The following is a 13691-nucleotide window of genomic DNA, read 5'->3' as shown; positions in this document are numbered from 1 at the left end:
TTTGATTTGCAAACTTAGAATTTAAAATTTCTTTCGATCAAATGATTTGGACCCAAAATGCAATTGGGTTGTAGAATAGCCTAAAAATGCACCAACTGTATAATATCAGATAAATTTGCATAAACATTCCTTTGATTTAGCCATGAATTTGAAAAACAATTACCAAACACAGTTTCCTCTAAGATTATTGGCCAACAACTTATTCACATGGTTCAGGTTAAGACATTGTATAAATAATTAATTTAAAATTCCATTTCCAAATGGTATTGACTAACAAATGTCGTATTTTGCAGAAGGAAAATGATATGGTAACCGAGAGTAAGACCGATAGGAGAGACCAACAATGAGAATATGCCATGTGTGCCAAAAAAAAAAAAAAAAAAAAAAAAACTACTTTTGGTTGATTCTCCTATCATTATACTTTGCTAATTTTTTTTCATTTCTAAAAGCCAATCAAAGGAATTAATTTTTATCAAGTCCAGGTTGTTTCACATCCGCCGCGACTAACTTTGTCCCCCCAAAATTGAACTGCTTTTGGCTGAATGACAACAACTTCTTGGGTTTTTTTCTTATTTCCAAATCTACATGGGTTTCTCCTTATGTTAGTTGCGTGATGTAACCAAGGTTTAAAATTTCGGTTTCGGTACTGGTTTTGGACCCTGAAATTTCAAAATTTCGGTCGAAATCTGGTACAAAACCCGAAACCAATATTTTATTCAATATTAAATTTCGGTAATTTCGGTGAAATATTAAATTAATATTAAAAAAAAAACAGATTTTTTAGGTCAAATTTTGGAAATTCCAAAATTTCGGCCGAAATAAATGACCGTTTAGGTTTTGATCGATTTCGGTGTCGGTCTCCACCTAAATCCGAAATTTAAAACCATGGATGTAACTAGGATTTGTTGTGAAGCATAGTATCTAATTGGTCTAGAAGAGAGTTACTCTATGGGTCTCCTAGTTAGATTAATGTGGGAGGGGCATTTTTAATAGTTATTACGAAATTGACATTTACAAGATATTCAATACCGAACTGATATCCGCACTACCATATTTTGATAATGGTATTATTCATTTTGTTTTATACTTTTTTTTTAATTCGATTTTGACAGCTATTACAAAACTCAAGACTATCAACATCCAATAAAAAAAAAAGTGGGTTGTGCCATTATCAAAATATGGTAGTTTAGATATCAGTGGGCTATTTAATAATTAAAGAAAATTTCATATTTATAAAGTCTTATATAACCTCTGGGGCATCAGAATTCAGAAGTATTCCCAAAATACACATCAAATTCCTAAAACCTAAAGCTGTTGGCATGGTTTTGAAAAATGAAGAGTGATGATGTTTGGTTGGTATGAAAAATGAAGGGAATATGTGATTTTTTCTTTAAGAGTGGTTAGAACTGTTTTGAAATGGCCAAAGTGACTAAAAAAATGGGCTTCTTTTAGGAAATATAACTAAGAGATGCATTTTTTATTAATATACCTTTCTTGAGAGAGTGAATGAATGGGCATTGAAGCTGTTCTTATCTAGAAGCTGTGCTTTTATGAGGACTGTTTCGACATTTTAGAAATGAGAGGGGTATTTTCGTCCGTTGAGAGAGAATGTCTTTCCTTTAATTTGGTATCTTAGTAGAGAGACAGAGAGAGCTGGCATGAGGAAGGTTTTTCATTTTGGTGAGTAAGTGGGCCCTACGCCTCCGCTCGTAACGGTAACGTCCGTCTCTTGCTGACATGGCTAACGTCGTTAATTCCAAATTCCTGGCGCGAGCATCTATTGATGGGCGATGATAAATTCGCACCCCCTGTAAGATAATTCGCACCACTTTAAAGGAGCGTATGTGGCAGACTTTTTGGCGTCAATTCATGTTCATTCGAGCCCTTCACGATGACACTTTTCGAAGAAAGCTACTAGTATTTGGCACTACCATGTTTTAATAACTGCACAACTCAGTTTGTCTATTCTGTTTTAAGCTTTTAATTAGCTTCTGATAGCCTTTTGGGAATGTAAGCCTAACCAAACCCGCTTCTAAACTCTGAACCCTAGCCTACCTCACCACTTGAAGAAGCTAATTTATCATGAAAATAAATTCATGGTAGCCAAATGTGCCCTAAGATTTTAAAAATTGTAATAAAATTACAATTAAATTAGGGGAACATGGGTAGGGTCAGAGTGCCCAGGGCCTCGGCCCTAGCCCCAACCCAAAATTAAATCAAATTAGCTTTACCAATCCCAACTCAATCCAACACGAGTCAATTCCGACCCAAACCGACCCAAAATTGGGAGATAGAGTGATAAATTATAGGGATAAATACATTTACCTCCCCTCTAGTTTCTGACACATCCACTTCAACCCCTATGATTTAAAAATTGACAAAGACATCCTCTCTAGTTTCGTTTTGTTATAAGTATACCCCTTCCATCAACTGGCCGTTACGTTAACCCGACGGAACCGTAGAAAGTAATCAGGGTTAATATTTTATGGACCAATATACCCCTGTATCTGTGTTCTCTGAAACACCACCTCCTCCAAATCCTCCACCACCACCAACACCACCCCCGGCACCACCTCCTACACCACCACCCGCACCGAATCCGCCACTCTGTCCGGACCCACCACCACCTCCACCACTGCCCCTCCACCGCCACCCCCAATGCCTCCTCCTGCACCACCTCCTACACCACCACCCGCACCGAATCCTCCACCCTCGTCCTGCATCACCTCCTACACCACCACCCGCACCAAATCCTCCACCCTTGTCCTGCATCACCTCCTACACCACCACCCGCACCGAATCCACCACCGTGTCCTGACCCATCACCAACTCCACCACCACCACCACCTCCCAAACCACTGCCAGCACCACCCGCACCAAATCCAGTTCCGTCGAGTAAAAACCCAAAGATAAAAAACCCAACGGTTGTTTTCTTCATTTCCAGTCAACTTAAAACAGAGGGCAAATGGGTCATTTCACGAGCGCTGTTTGCACCGTCCAGTGAAAAAAACCCAACGAAACTAGAGTGGATGTCTTTGTCAATTTTTAAACCATAGGGGTTGAAGTGGATGTGTTAGAAACTAGAGGGGAGGTAAATGTATTTATCCCTAAATTATATGGTATAAATATTTGTTTTCTAAGAAAAGAAAGTGGTCCAATTAAACCGTTCATCTGGTGTGCCCTACAATAGATGGGCCACAGACAAAAAATCTTAGGCAGGTAACAATTCTAATCAAGCTATGGTCTAAGACTAGACCTTCTGGTACGGCCATGGTAGCTTTGAAGATCAACAATCATAATCAGAGTAGAGAATTTATATGATGCCCGACCGTCAAAATCAGACGGGGGCTAGGTGGCAAACCACCTGCCCTTGGATTTTGAAGGTCGGGCACCATATAAAAACTCATCAGAGTAATCATGTATCACATGTCTAGTTGGCCGTCGGTGCCAGATAAATCCTGGTCATTTGAAAATAACTAGCAACTAATATTTCGCTTTCTAGATGTCGCTTTGCCTAAACAAAAATTAGTAGGGACATGAGTTCAAAATTTTGAAATTAAACTAAAATTTTGATGGTTAAAAAAGCATATTAAAATGTCATGAAGGAATGAAAAAATCATTGGAGAGGAAGCAATAAAACGAGTAGGCAACATTGAAGTGATTTGAGTAGGGTTTAAATTTTACCAAAATTGAGCCTCTTGAATAGTCATAAATGAACCAAAATATGAAGGATTTTTTTTTTTTGGTACATTGGGAGTTTTTTATGACCTCGTCTGGGTCACTATCTGAAATAATTCCACGCCTTGAGAAATGGATCCAATGAATACATTCAGATCTAGTACGGGGCCCAAATTTTTCCCATTAATGTTGGGATTGGATCCATTAGAACGTCTGGATCCATTACAACCCTAGATTGGGAAGTGATACATTTGCCCCTTTTTTTACTCGGGAAACCCCTTATAGTGTATTTATGACCATGGTTTTAAATTTCGACCAAAATCCTAAATTTCGGTCCAAAATTCGGATTTTGGGTCAACACCGAAACCGAAACATTCCAAAACCGAAATCGCCGCAATGTACCAAATTTCGGGACAAAAAACCGACATTTCGTGAGCTTCTACCGAATTTCGGCTGGAATTTTGGTTTCGGTGAATACTGAAATTATACTTGAAACTGAAATTTGAAACCATATTTATGAATTATGACTACACTTTTACACTAGAGGTGGCTGTCCCAAGTAAAAAGAAGAGGTGAATATATCATTTCCCCCTAATTTTAGCCCCATTTTACTGCTGGGGATTAATACATGTACTAATAATGGCCCTTTTCACTTTGTTTTACAGTTTTTTAATGAGAAAATGACCAAATAGAAGGGGTTTCTACTGACTATGACATTTGAAGAGGGGTGTTTTGTAAATCACCAATCAAGAGTGCATATGACTAAAATGCCCTTGATTCTCTCTCTCTCTCCCCCTATCAAATCACCTTTTTGAAATGATTACATTTAGAATACAAATCCCAAAACCTACCTTTTTCTCTCTTCTTCTTCTTCCTCCCACCTACGTACGTATGAAAAATCCAAAAACCTCCATTTTTGAAACCCAAAAACCTCCATTGTTTGATGCCAAAAGCTCCATTCTATTGAAAACCTCATTTTTAGATGTCAAAGCCTCCCTAACCCTTCATTGCATTGGAAAACGCCTCCATTTACAACAACTATTGCAAAAAAATGTTATTAGATTTCAAAATCGCAAAAATCTTCATTAGAAACCATTATTCCATTGCACAAAGCCTCCATTCAATGGAAATGTGTGTATTTCTAGCCCTCCATTCTCTTTCAATTATAAGACATGTTTATAAACTTGAATGAAAGTTTTCCATGTTAAACTACTGTTTTCCACTTTATAATCATTGTTATTTTACTATAAACCACTAATTTCTTAAGTTAAACTACTATTTCACTACGATAAACCACTACTGAAGTGGGTGTTTATAAGTGGTTTATATAGCTTCTTTGGTTACGAATCCTCAGTAGTGGTTTATAATCATAAGTAGTGGTTTATTATGGCTTACCAGTGGTTTAGAGTTTTTATAATTGGTTTATAAGGATTAACAATGGTTTAAAGTGTTTATAAGTGATTTATACAGGGTGAGCAATAGTTTATAGTGTTTATAAGTGGTTTATACAGGCTTATCAGTGGTTTAGAGTGTTTACAACTGGTTTATATAGGGTAAATAGTGGTTTATATAAGCATATCAGTGATTTAGAGTGTTTATAAGTGGTTTATATAGGCTTATCAGTGGTTTAGAGTGTTTATACATGGTTTATACATGGTAAGAAGTAGTTTATAGTGTTTATAAGTGATTTATATAGGCTTATCAGTGGTTTAGAGTATTTACAACTCGTTTATATAGGGTAAACAGTGGTTTATCTAAGACTATCAGTGGTTTAGAGTGTTTATAAGTGGTTTATATTGGCTTATTAGTGGTTTAGAGTGTTTATACATGGTTTATATAGGGTAAGAAGTAGTTTATAGTGTTTATAAGTGGTTTATATAGGCTTATCAGTGGTTTAGAGTGTTTACAACTGGTTTATATAGGGTAAATAATGGTTTATATAAGCGTATCAGTGATTTAGAGTGTTTATAAGTGGTTTATATAGGTTTATCAGTGGTTTAGAGTGTTTATACATGGTTTATACAGGGTAAGAAGTAGTTTATAGTGTTTATAAGTGGTTAATATAGGCTTAGCAGTGGTTTATATAGGCTTATCAGTGGTTTAGAGTGTTTACAAGTGGTTTATATAGGGTAAACAGTGGTTTATCTAAGCCTATAAGTGGTTTAGAGTGTTTATAAGTGGTTTATATAGGCTTATCAGTGGTTTATAGGTTTATACATGGTTTATACAGGGTAAACAATGGTTTAGAGTGTTCATAAGTATTTTATATAAGCCTGACAGTGGTTTAGAGGATTTATAAGTGTATAATATATGGTAAACAATGGTTTAGAGTGTTTATAAGTTGTTTATATAAGCCTAACAGTGGTTTAGATTGTTTATAACTGGTTTATATAGGCTTAACAGTGGTTTAGAGTGTTTATAAGTTGTTTATACAGTATAAGCAGTGGTTTATATAGGGGTAAGCAATAGTTTAGAGTATTTACAAGTGGTTTATATAGGGTAAACAGTTGTTTAGAGTGTTTATAAGTTATTTATACAGTGTAAGCACTGTGTTAGAGTGTTTATAAGTGGTTCATGTAAGCCTAGCAGTGGTTTAGAGTGTTTATAAGTTGTTTATATAAGCCTAACAGTGGTTTATAGTGTTTATAAGTGGTTTATATAGGCTTAACAGTGGTTTAGAGTGTTTATAAGTTGTTTATACAGTGTAAGCAATGATTTAGTGTTTGTAAGTGGTTTATATAGGGGTAAGCAGTGGTTTAGAGTTTTTACAAGTGGTTCATATAGAGTAAACAATGGTTTAGAGTGTTTATAATTTGTTTATACAGTGTGAGCAATGATTTATATAGGGGTAAGCAGTGGTTTAGAGTATTTACAAGTGATTTATATAGGGTAAACAGTTGTTTAGAGTGTTTATAAGTTGTTTATACAGTGTAAGCAGTGGTTTAGAGTGTTTATAAATGGTTCATGTAAGCCTAACAGCAGTTTATAGTATTTATAAGTGGTTTATATAGGGTAAACAGTGGTTTGGAGTATTTACAAGTGGTTTATATAGGGTAAACAATGGTTTAGAGTGTTTATAAGTGTTTTATATAAGCCTATGAGTGGTTTAGTGTATTTACAAGTGTTTAATATAGGGTAATCAGGGGCTTAAAGTGTTTATAAGTGGTTTATATAAGCCTATCAGTGGTTTAGAGTGCTTATAAGTGGTTTATATAGACTTAGCAGTGGTTTTAGAGTGTTTATAAGTTGTTTATTTAGGATTACCAATGGTTTAAACAACTGAGAGGGAGAGACTACCAACCTGTGAGAGGAGGTTCATTCAGAATCAGAGGATACTGGAGAGAGGTACACGAACCTGCGGGGCATTGTGACCCTCTAATGGACGGTTGGGATCATCCCATGAGAGAAAGAGGGCATTGTGGCCCTCTAATGGACGGTTGTGATCATCCCATGAGAGAAAGAGGGCATTGTGGCCCTCTAATGGACGGTTGGGATCATCCCATGAGAGAGAAAGGGGCATTGTGGCCCTCTAATGGAAGGTTGGGATCATCCCATGAGAGAGAGGGGGGCATTGTGGCCCTTTAATGGACGGTTGGGATCATCCCATGAGAGATAGAGGGGGGCATTGGGGCCCTCTAATGGACGGTTGGGATCATTCCATGAGAGAGAAAGAGAGAGGAATTGTGGCCCTCTAATTGATGGTTGGGATCATCCCATGAGAGAGAGGGGGGCATTGTGGCCCTTTAATGGACGGTTGGGATCATCCCATGAGAGAGAGAGGGGGGCATTGGGGCCCTCTAATGGACGGTTGGGATCATCCCATGAGAGAGAAAGAGAGAGGAATTGTGGCCCTCTAATTGATGGTTGGGATCATCCCATGAGAGAGAGAGAGAGAGAGAGAGAGAGAGAGAGAGAGAGAGGTGACGGTATTTTAAAAATGAGGGTATTTTTGTCCTAAACCCTTGCAAACCAGTCACCATCACTCTAGATTGGTTATTTCCAAGTCTCCCCTCTTCAAATGTCATAGTCAGTAGAAAGCCCTTTCATTTGGTCATTTTCCCTTTTTTAATTGGATGATGAGTACTGTATCACATAATTAAAAAAAGTTTAAAACAAAGTGACGAGTGCCGTTATCAAAATATGAAAGTGCAGATTTAGTCCATTTTAACGGTGACGGGAGAGCGAAGGAAACGTGTTTGTTAACAGATTCTTTGACGGACTTGGGAACAGGTTCAAAGTTCAAACCCTAGTCCCTTTTTTTTATTTTTTATTCCCAAAAATTATTCAACCCAGTCAACTTGATGCCTCTTCAAACGAGCTTCCAAGCACCAATTCACCCACACTCTCAGTCTATATTACGAATTTGCCCTCTCTTGTCTAGAAAACTCAAAATCCCTATTAACATTAGAAAATTGAGTTTTGATTCAAGAAATGATATATTTGCTTCCTTTTCTTCTCTGTGTCATCCCCTCCAGTGTATTTATGACTACCTTTTACACCAAAATGTTGGGCTTTCCCAAGAGAAAAAAGGGGCTAATATATCATTTCCCTTACTAAATTATGCGCGGTAGATGAAAATTTGTGTGGAAATTCTAAATAAGAAGACATTGAACCACTTAATTGATCACAACTGTTCATTGTTTTTTTTTTCCTTTTTTTTATAGGAGTTTTAGGGTGCAGAAGATCCACTTGGGATTGGATCCACCAATATCTTTGGTCATGATCCATTCAAATCCCTTATCGGTCAGATATTTTTCGAAGTGCCTTTCGGATTGTACTTTTTGAATCTTGACTAGAACCCATTTTGAATTAGACGTCCATCAGAGTATACCTGGTCCTACTTACACCCGATTCGGATCTAGTTGTTGTGCCCAAATCCTATCCATTAACATTCGAATCCTTAGGATCCATCAGACCATTAGTCCATGGACATCTATAAATGCCTACATCAGCTTCTTGCTTAATTAAATATTTATCTTTTAACCCACTCTTAAACAAATGAAGTGGCTCTTTTGTAGTTTTCAAAAACCCCAAGGCTAGTTTCTTACACCCACGTGCCTTAAAACAGCCACCCCATTCTTCTCACTTCTAACATACCAGATAGAAGAACGAAAAAAGAAAACAAAAATGGGAACTCCATCTGGGTTTCTTTCATTAATCTTTCTCCTCTTCCTCATCGTCTCTTCCTCCGGCACTGTCCATTCCTCCGGCGCCAACCATCTGGGTTGGATCCCAACTCAATCCTCCTGCACCGGTCCATTCTCCGAGTGCCTCTCCGGCGAAGAATTCGCCATGGATTCCGAGATCAATCGTAGGGTTTTGGCCACAACCCAATACATAAGCTACCAAGCTCTGAGGGCCAACAGTGTACCATGCTCTCGTAGCGGGGCCTCCTACTACAATTGCCAGGCTGGAGCTCAGGCCAACCCTTATGGCCGAGGTTGTACTGCAATCACCCAGTGCCGGAGTAGTTAATTCTCTATCTCCTTTATTTTTTTTTCCTATATGATCTTCATTTTAGTTTTCTGTTCTTGTTTTTCATGTGGGTACGTTCTTGTTATACATGGAGGAGGTTGGGCTTTTTTCTTGCTTTGAACAAATGTTGGTTGGATACTTTGTTGTTGATGATTTAATTATTAATGGAGATTGGAGTTGTATTGTTTAAAACATTCATTTTTTACTACTAGATGTGTTTTTTGAGTTTTCTTTTTCTTTTTGGTGCTGATATTGGCACTACCATGTTTTGATAATTACACTAACTCTTCTTGTCTTTTATAGTTTAAACAGCTGTCAATGGTTATTATATTTCACAAAAAGCACTCAGTAGCCAATTTAAAAAGAAAAGACAAGCTGAGTTTGTGCAATTATTAAAACATGGTAGTACCGATATCACTAGCCTTTTTTTTTAATTTTTTTTTTTTTTGGAGTTTTGAAGTTGTTAATTGCTAATAACCTTGAATGTCTTTGTTGAGCTGTAAACTGTCATATTTTCAGCTATATTTTGAGCTTTCTTTTGGTTTTTTGTTGATGGGTTTCTTGGAATTTTCGTTATAGATCATATCCAGGCCCTTCTTTTTTTTTTTTTGAAGTGGTTGGAGATACTTTGCTCTGTCATTTTTCCTTTAATGGTTCTGAAATATATGAGTTTAGTGGTGGGAAATGTTAGATAGTGTATTAACAGGCGAATTTAGCATTATGTTAGTGATTATTTGGCTTAATCCTTGGTTTTTCATTCAAAATTATTGGTTGTAAGTCTTTGAATTAGTTTCAAATGGATGCCATGTTTTCAAGGAAAAGGCGAAAGGTGAAAGATTATGAAGAATGAAAAGAAAAGATGGGTATAGAAGGAAGCCCTGATGTGCAAAATTCCCTCAAATGTGATGACAATTTGCAATTTGTCAAAGTAGAAGAGTTCTTTTGCAAAAAAACCATAAGTAAATATTGCACCCATGTCTTCCTTTTTAATTTCAAATTTCTTGATTTTTAGTCTTTGAATTTCTTTGATTCAATTTCAAACTGATACCCTCTTTCCAAGGAAAAGGTGAAAGGAGATGGATTAAGAAGAAAGAAAAGAAGAAAAGATGGGTACAGAAGGAAGACTTGGGTGCACTTTACACTTTTGGGATTTTTGGAAATGAAGTCTTCTACTTTTGCTTGCAATTGAAAATAAAGGGAAAAACATATTTTCAAACTTTTATCTTTGTTACCATACAGTTTTTACTATGTTGTCTAATGTAAAAATTAAAAAAAGAGAACATTATAAGCCAAAAACTAGTTTTTAGCTGTGCTATTGTGGCCCGATGATCGAGACTGTTGATCTGGTGGGCCACACTAAAAAACCGTAGAAATTAGTCTGCTACTTTCACTATTTCAAAATTTAAGAGCAACTTGTTTGGAGAAATAAAAAAAAAATCAAGGAGTCATATTCAATAAAAAAAGAAGTTAATTAGCTAATTATTATAAAGACTAAAAGCAAAAAAAAAGTTTATAAAATAATAATAATTATAGGAAAATGCTATTTCAGTGCACCCACCATCTCGACTTTGTCGACAACATGGTTGGTGGTGCTGAATGATAAAATAAGTGGTGCTGAATGATAAAATAATAGGAAAAATGATATTTCCACCCTCTTATCTAACATTTCCTAATTGAAGAATTCATCATTGGGCTCTGATAATTTCACCCCCTTCTAGGATGAATTCACCTGTATTTTTCAAAATAGACTGTACAGCCCACACCGTCAGATAATCCAAACTGTCCATTTGATGGGCCACAATGTAAATAGGTTGTGCCCCAAAAATCACTTCCATAGGATGATCCCAACCATTCAATCTAAAGAGGTTTGATTATGGAGCTTCTCTATAGATCGGAGGGCTAAGATCATCCTATGGAAATGACTTTTTTGGGGCACAACCTATTTACGTTGTGGCCCATCAAATGACCAGTTTGGATCGTCCTATGATGTGGGCTGTACAGTTCATTTTGAAAAATACGGGGTGAATTCATCCTAGAAGGGGGTGAATTCATCACCGCCCTTCATCATATCCTACACTTATGTTTGAATCCAACTCCGTTCAGATTCGGACAATTCTCGGATCCTACCTTATGTTTGAATCCAACTCTGTTGGGATTCAGACAGTCCATCCAGGGGCGGAACTACGTATAGCTTTGGGGGGGCCACGGCCCCCCCAAAGATTTGCAAAATCATTAAAAAAATCAATTGTTTCCCACTTTCCCCATTTCCCTATGTTAAAAAAAATCCCAAGGGGTGAAAATATCAATTCCCCATCTCCCTGTGTTAAAAAAAATCATGTAGAAAGCTTCCTTTTTGGTTGGACGAAACCCTACCTGCAAAATATTTTTTTTTACAACTAGTCCGGCCCCCGGGTGTAAATTCCTGGTTCCGCCCCTGAGTCCATCAAACTTGTTCGTATCCAAGAATAAAAATAAAAGAGTAATTTACTATGAGAAAAGCGTTCCTGCACTGCAGCGAAGTTACGCTCCCTGCGCTTCAGTGGTTATAAAGCCTCCCATACGTCACTTCTTGTGGACCCGCTATTCGTTTCAAAGGGTACCTGCTATATGAACCAGTAGGAAATCTTATAAACTACACAATTAGTAAATGTATAGTACCACCTAGTGCAATGAATGAATATTTATAAGGATTGTCTGGGCAATTTCTCAAAAAGCCATTTCACACATCACTTTTTCAGTTGAGAACAGCCACCTCCTAAGAGATTTTGTCTTATTCATTTGATTCATCCGGGTGGACTGTTCTCTCCTGCTAAAGTGAGATATGAAATGGCTTTTTTGCAAAAAAGTTTTTAACAATCCCATATTTATATATTTGCTATAAAGAATTAGTAAAAAATCCTTATTATTTATACCATATTGTGTTATAAAAAACTACTAAACCAGCCTTGTAACATATAATAAAAAATATGTTAGGGTGTTTTTGCACCCCTATCCCAAATGTAATTTTTCATATCCTAATTGGATTTCAAAATATGGGTCCTTAAGGCCACGTTTGCATACCCACAAGATTTAGATTTGGATTTTTCAACTTTACAGCTGAGATTTGGAACTGGATCAGACCCTTAGATTTCCAAATCAGCTACAATTGTGAAAAAAAAAAAAAAAAAAAAAAAACCGATTTTCAAATCTGTTTGGAAATCAATATTTGTGGCAATTACCATTCACCCTCGCTGCTCATCGACCTTGCTGCAGTAGCAGCCCTCCCTCCCTCTCATACAACATGAGCATCAGGATGATTGATGTATTTTCTATCCAAAACTCAAATCCAAATACAAAAACCTGAGGTATCCAAACGTGGCCTAAAGGACCCATGGGACTAAAAGTAGTGTCCAAATCCATTTTAGTAGGATCAGATCTTGAAGGAGGGGGGGTGGGGGGGGGGGGGGGGGGGGCCCATTAGAATTCCTATTTTGTACAAACAAAGGGCTTTTATTACTAACCAGTGGCTTCAATGTTGTAAGGCCTGGAACTTAAAAGATCCAGAGCTTTTAGGGAACCATGTCATATCATTTATAAGATGCCATCTAATCAATGGTTGTGATTTCATTCAGAGGAGCGGATTTAAAAATCAATGGCATTAAATTTCATATGATTTAATGATATTAACACTTACATGTGGGTTGCACGTGCATTGCATGACACATAATGAGAGAGAAGAAAAGGTGCATTTATGCAAACTTCTGTTTCGTATTTCCTCCATGGGAAATGTTATCAGTATGGCCCGCCCCATAAGATGATCCAAACCGTCCATTAGATGGGCCACAGCCTAAATAGGTTGTGTGTCAAAAATTATCTCCATAGGTTGATACTAACCCTCCGATCTACTAACATTCAGATCGGAGGGTTAGGATCAACCTATGGAAATGATTTTTGAGGCACAACCTATTTAGGCTGTGACCCATCTAATGGACGATTTGGATCATCCTATAGTGCGGGCCATGCCTTATTTTTAATAAAGTGAGGAGTGCCCTCATCAAAATACAGTAGTGCTGATAACATTTCCCTTCCTCCATTTCTTTAAATGGTATTGGTAAATGGTAGTCATACACATATCACACACGCCTGGGTCCGCGGCAGAAGCTAACTAGGGATATTAATTAACCCAGACGGTCAGATGGATTCACAGGATCTGAACTGAATGGACAGGATTTGGATACAACAGCTAGATCTGAATCATGTCCATTGGATCTATACTGTAAGGTCTGAAATTATTTTCACTAAAATCCGATGGAGCATCCTAGATTCGAATGCAGGGCGCCAGTGTACAAAAAATACCCTCCATTTATGCATCTATGGATGGACAGTTTGATTCAGAATCTATCAGGATTGAGTTTCATAAATAAAGTAAGAAAGTAAAAGCACTCTCAAAATGATCCAACTGATGGGTATATGGATGGCCGTCGATCATGACCGTCCATGTGATATAGGCCCTACCTTTGATGACTCATGGCCCATTATTAGATGATTCAAAATGTATA

This window comes from Tasmannia lanceolata, unplaced genomic scaffold (assembly GCF_043159265.1).
Source record: "Tasmannia lanceolata isolate RefF3 unplaced genomic scaffold, GAP_Taslan_0.1 ptg000019l, whole genome shotgun sequence".
NCBI classification, from domain to species: Eukaryota; Viridiplantae; Streptophyta; class Magnoliopsida; order Canellales; family Winteraceae; genus Tasmannia; species Tasmannia lanceolata.
This window is presented reverse-complemented; position numbering follows the sequence as displayed.